General features: G+C 38.4%; 1 non-coding gene across 1 annotated transcript; it reads left to right on the top strand.

Annotated features, from left to right (window-relative positions):
• Positions 1-3523: 3523 nt before the first annotated feature.
• Positions 3524-3638, top strand: LOC136730548 (U5 spliceosomal RNA). The gene has a single exon (XR_010809342.1). It is a non-coding gene; the product is annotated as a U5 spliceosomal RNA (small nuclear RNA).
• The last annotated feature ends 3152 nt before the right edge of the window (positions 3639-6790 follow it).

The following is a 6790-nucleotide window of genomic DNA, read 5'->3' as shown; positions in this document are numbered from 1 at the left end:
GACTGAGGCAGCTACAATGATTCAATCAAACCTCAGAATCAACTCAGGATCAACTGTGGCCTCAATCATCAGAAATTTCCGTACTGAGAAGCGGCAAGTCTTCAGCATGCACTAAACATTAGGCTACTCTCAATTGTCAAATGACTGTATACTGCATACCAATGTGTAGCACAGAGTATAGTGTGCCTTTTGAAAGAAATGCAGACAGAGTGAAGCAGCTGATGACTGAGTATGTTCAGGTATGTTCAGTTTCAAGATGCCTCTTGTGAAAAATGGTTGTGAGAACCTGAACCTGAACACAGGGCTGATGGAAATTCAGAAGTACAGTAATCAATCCTTTGTTTTACACTAAGCCAGGTGAGGAACACTGCAGTTGACATTTTACTGTAGTTTTGTTCTTTTTTGTAGCTAATTATTGTTGCATGGCTTCAAAGAAACCTATGGTGTGATTTGATTGTATTGCATCAATACATTTCAGATTTTGTTCAATGATTCCACTGTGTCTGTAGTATTCTCTCTACTAGTCCTTTTACAGTGATGTATTTATGTGTAGTACCATAATGAAACATGTATCACATATTTTGTACTACAATATTTAATGATTGTACGAACAACTACACAGTGAAACTATCGGTATCTTCTGTGTGGGTGATCTAAATAAATGTTTCTATGGTATTTCATGATAAATGAATTATTTGAACCAACAAGTCTGCAAGTGCAAGGTTTCTTTAAAGATATGAATGCACAATGCAATGTTTTGAACATTGGACAGCCTGTGTTACAAGTGATGACCGTTTTGAGTTTTGTGTCTAGAGTTTTGAAAAATGACATCAAGGTTCTGAAATTAGTGACAAAGTGATTGTAAAAAACTGTATATTCATCCTATTTAATGTGCTCTTTTAAAATGTGCTTTTCTTTTTTATGTTGCCATTTCTGTTCTACCAATGTTTCAGTTGTTAGCCAAAGATTGACAGAGTACATCTCATACACACAGGCCAGACAGCAAGGATTTCTTTTTGAAATTCAATTACAAATGCTGCATGAACTCATCAATACGATTAGAGCTCCTGAAAACTCACTCTACAGCATCTCATTAGCAGTGAAAAGAAACCAAGAAAGTTGGGACAGTCGACTGTTTACCACTATGTAACATCACCTTTTCTTTTAATAACACTTATTAAGCACTTGGGCACTGAAGACACCACTTGGTTAAGTTTAGCAAGCGGGATTTTCCCCCATTCATCCATTATGCATTTCCTCAGCTGCGCAACTGCACAGGGCCTTCGTTGTCTTAATTTGCACTTCATAGTGCGCCACACATTCTCAATTCGGAGACAGGTCAGGACTGCAGGCAGGCCATGCTAGCACCCGCACTCTCTGCCTACGCAACCATGCGCTTGAAATCTGAGCAGAATGTGGTTTGGCGTTATCCTGCTGAAAAATGCAGGGACGTCCCTGGAAAAGATGATGTCTGGATGGCAGCATATGTTGCTCCAAAATGTGTACATCTCTTTCTGCAAAAATGGTGCCCTCACAGATGTGCGAGTTACATGACAGACAGACACTCATACACACTGTCACACCCACACACACACACACACTTTCACAGACAGACACACGCACACACACACACACACACACACACACACTTTCACAGACAGACACACGCACACACACACACACACACACACACACTTTCACACAGAGACAGACACACACACACTTACATACATACATACATACATACATACATACAGTGAGGGAAAAAAGTATTTGATCCCCTGCTGATTTTGTACGTTTGCCCACTGACAAAGAAATGATCAGTCTATAATTTTAATGGTAGGTGTATTTTAGCAGTGAGAGACAGAATAACAACAAGAAAATCCAGAAAAACGCATTTCAAAAAAGTTATAAATTGATTTGCATGTTAATGAGGGAAATAAGTATTTGATCCCCTATCAATCAGCAAGATTTCTGGCTCCCAGGTGTCTTTCATACAGGTAACGAGCTGAGATTAGGAGCACTCTCTTAAAGGGAGTGCTCCTAATCTCAGCTCGTTACCTGTATAAAAGACACCTGTCCACAGAAGCAATCAATCAATCAGATTCCAAACTCTCCACCATGGCCAAGACCAAAGAGCTGTCCAAGGATGTCAGGGACAAGATTGTAGACCTACACAAGGCTGGAATGGGCTACAAGACCATCACCAAGCAGCTTGGTGAGAAGGTGACAACAGTTGGTGCGATTATTCGCAAATGGAAGAAACACAAAATAACTGTCAGTCTCCCTCAGTCTGGGGCTCCATGCAAGATCTCACCTCGTGGAGTTTCAATGATCATGAGAACGATGAGGAATCAGCCCAGAACTACATGGGAGGATCTTGTTAATGATCTCAAGGTAGCTGGGACCATAGTCACCAAGAAAACAATTGGTAACACACTACGCCATGAAGGACTGAAATCCTGCAGCGCCCCCGCAAGGTCCCCCTGCTCAAGAAAGCACATGTACAGGCCCGTCTGAAGTTTGCCAATGAACATCTGAATGATTCAGAGGAGAACTGGGTGAAAGTGGTCTCAGATGAGACCAAAATCAAGCTGTTTGCCATCAACTCAACTCGCCGTGTTTGGAGGAGGAGGAATGACCCCAAGAACACCATTCCCACCATCAAACAAGGAGGTGGAAACATTATGCTTTGGGGCTGTTTTTCTGCTAAGGGGACAGGACAACTGCACCGCATCAAAGGGACGATGGACGGGGCCATGTACCGTCAAATCATGGGTGAGAACCTCCTTCCCTAAGCCAGGGCATTGAAAATGGGTCAAATACTTATTTCCCTCATTAACATGCAAATCAATGTATAACTTTTTTGAAATGCATTTTTCTGGATTTTTTGGCTGTTATTCTGTCTCTCACTGTTAAAATACACCTACCATTAAAATTATAGACTGATCATTTCTTTGTCAGTGGGCAAACGTACAAAATCAGCAGGGGATCAAATACTTTTTTCCCCCACTGTACATACATATATATGGAAAAGAAACATTACAAGTATAAATCACAATAAGATGTAATAAAGTACAGATAAACAAAATGTAATAAAATGTGATCTTTTTGAAAATGCAGGGACGTCACTGGAAAAGATGATGTCTGGATGGCAGCATATGTTGCTCCAAAATGTGTACATCTCTTCTGCAAAAATGGTGCCCTCACAGATGTGCGAGTTACATGACAGACAGACAGACAGACACTCACACCCACACACACACACTTTCACAGACAGACATACACACACACACACACACTCACTTTCACACAGAGACAGGCACACACACGTACAGACACACACACTCACTTTCACACAGAGACAGACACACACACACACACATACATACATACATACATATGGAAAAGAAACAATACATTTATAAATCACAATAAGATGTAATAAAGTACAGAAAAACTAAATGTAAGAAAATGTGATCTTTAATACACACAAATATGTATGGCTGGTCGGATGCGTCTTGGACTCGGGTTCCTCTTCATTACGTATAACGCTTTTGCCTTTTGCTAAAGCTTTCCGTGGAGGGGATCGTGGGTGAGTTTGTACCATTTTTGGGAGGATCTGCCTTGTTGGGGCGGAGCTGTGATCCAGGTGAACAGCAGATCGGGCATAGGTGGGCATGTGGGCAGAGGAGTAGGAAGGCCGGTCAAGCAAATAAGCTTGCTAAGGTACGCAGCAGCAGCAAGCAGCCCCCCCATCCAGCCAGCCAGCCAGTCTGGCTGGCAGTGACTGAGTGGTTGACAGACGGCAAGCAACGGAATGTACGTGCTCTGTGATGTCATAGCAGTCAGCTGAGAGAGGCTCGTGATGTCATCGCTGAGCTGGGTGGCTGGCTGGCTCTGTGTGTGTGTGTGTGTGTGTGTCTATGTCTGTCTGTTTTTCTGTTTGTCAGTCTGTCTGTCTGTCTCTCTCTCTCTCTCCCTCTCAATTCTATTCATTTGTATTGTCAAAGCAATTGGACATACATACATACATACATACATATATATATGTATGTAGCGTAAGGTACACTTTTAAATTTCAATTAAAGAAGTGAATTCATAGTATCACCTTATCACGAATCCTGGAGTCTTGTAGAACTCAATTTCTGTAATAATTGGACGCAGACACCAATTCCAAAGATATAAATTGTCAAATTTATTTAAAAACAAAGACTAAATGTAGCACTACACTAATTATACAAAAGGGAAAAACTAATTAAAATTCAACTCTAGATCAACAAATCAAAGACAAATCACTTCCGTGACCAAATCAAAGACCATGGGATCCCATAGGATAACACACAAATCGTTAAACAAAAAAGGTTATAAACACATTGACTACAATACCGGTTAGTAATTCTAGGAATCACTAAGAAACAGTTGAAAGTGCTAAATTGCAGTTTCAGAAGAAGAAAAAAAACTGTAACTGATGGGATATGTAGTACTTTATACTCGAGTGGTCTATGCGATTACACCCTGTTGGTGTTATTAAGAACGCCAAGTACCAGAATGCAGAGCGGGACTGTTTTTTGTGCCGTGACTTGTCGGGGGAAAAAGGCGCAGAAAAAACGGACGAGAAGGTGAAGGTAGTATGGCGGTGATGCACGCGTTGGTGAAGTGGGAAAGCGGGGTCGACAAAGACTCTTACAGCGTGATTCCCACTGCTTGCTTTCGCAATTTTGATTTATTCAGCATTGCTGATGATGACGAAGAGACGACTCGAAACTTCAGAGCAGAGTGGAGAGACACGAACAAACCTCCAAAAGGTGGATGGCCTGTCCATGAATCGCAGATCATTATGACTGGTAACAATGTTTATTTAAAAAAAAAACATTAAAGTCTTTACATGCTATTTGATATATACAATCACAGTATATTTGAAATGAATGTTTAAGTTATTAATGTGTTGTACTTCTAACATACTCTTATAACATGGTAGGTGGTGGTGAGGGCGCTAAAACTCGTCATACTTGACTGGCATTTGTAAGAACGATTTATTGTGTGTTGTGCTTTACAATAAAATCCCCCAAATCACAAAATAAATTAAACCAGATATAATTTAACTTCAGTTTTGATTCAGTGTTGGCTGTTCATCTTAATTTGTATGGTCAAAGCACAGTATTTTTATGACAAATAAATATAATCCCCAAATATCTGTGGACATAATGCAGGGTTTTATTTATTTTATTTTTATTTTAGGAAAAGAAGGCGAACTAAGAAGAAAACTTAATGACCTAACAAAAATGCCCTGTCCTAAAATGAAGAGAGTACCTAAACCAAACAAAAAACTTCAAATTTCAGATGATAGTGACCTTGATGAACCACAGTTACCGGTGAGATAATTACTGCAAATATAAAATAAATGTATTGCAGGATTGTTTTTTTTAAATCATTTTCATTATATATATATATATATATATATATATATATATTCATTTTAAACTCTTTTTCTCTCTGAATACAGCACAAAATAAGAGAAAACCGATGGAGCTTCAAGAATTAGATCCCGTCATATTCTACAGACATTTAAAGAGTCCAGTGAAGTTGAGATACAGCAAAAAGTTAAGCAGCTCGAAAAGGAAAACACAAGACTTAAAAATGAAAACCAATGTCTTCGAAACCGTATGGTTGATGGTAAGTTTTTTTATTTATAGCAAATAATTCCTTACCTTGATAAATGTTATTCTTCAGTAATTTAGATTCCAGAGTAATGTATTATAGTTGATCATACTGAAGTAATCTAGAACCACAATACAGACTCTTAATGTGCACTGTCTAATAGTTTAATAATACTGATTATTAAATAAAGTTTTTCAACATAACTTCATAATCCTACATTAATGACTATATGCATTACATTAGACCTGGTAATTCTTGTATTTTATCTCTTTTATTTTTTTCGTAGCTAATGTTAATGACCCACAAAAAGGTCAGTTTGCCAATAACATAGAGCAAGTCTCTCAAGTATAATTGCAGGCATTGATGGTTTTGTTTTCACTTTGTATTAAATATATTACTAGAAATGATTATCATTTAATACTAAGGTTTTTTTCTCCAGAGATTCCAGACCTTTTGGACAATCTGAAAAAAATTGTAACAAAAGCCACATTTATCAGCAATGAAGACAAAAGTGTGTCACCATCAAGTGGTTCTGACAGCCCCACAGCAAATTGTTCTGAATCTGACAAAGAATCACCAAAACAGGTATAACACTCTTGGTCTACAATATTACAAAGACAAGGTAAAAATATATATATTGAAAACAAATATTGGTTGTAAACAATCTAATGATGCTACATTATCAGTTATATTCATAGTTATAGTTGATAATAAGAATGTAATTGAATTATGGGTGTCACAGATTCACTGACTTTATTATGTCTGTAAATTAATAAACTTAGAATTGAGACATACTGTGGTCTTTAATAACACATTTCTGTAACAAAATCACAGCCTTACTGATAATGTATTCCACTTAACATAATATAAGAATAGTTTGGGGATAAACTTGTTTTTTATTTACCATTGTCTTTTAGGTGGAAATATTCCCAGGCACTGGAGTTTACATTGACAAACTGTCCTGGATCCTTGCAGAGAGGTGCAGCACGAATACGTCATATGCAAGAACCCTGACGGTTGCTGTCTTTGACTTTCCAACATTACTAAAGAGCAATCTTCGTGGTGGTGGCAGCAAGAGAGATCCAACTTCGGAGACATTAAGATCCTCATTGATGTTATTGAGGATCAT

Source organism: Amia ocellicauda, unplaced genomic scaffold (assembly GCF_036373705.1).
Source record: "Amia ocellicauda isolate fAmiCal2 unplaced genomic scaffold, fAmiCal2.hap1 HAP1_SCAFFOLD_32, whole genome shotgun sequence".
NCBI lineage: Eukaryota > Metazoa > Chordata > Actinopteri > Amiiformes > Amiidae > Amia > Amia ocellicauda.
The sequence above is the reverse complement of the archived record's forward strand: the minus strand, read 5'-3'. Positions and strand labels throughout refer to the sequence as shown.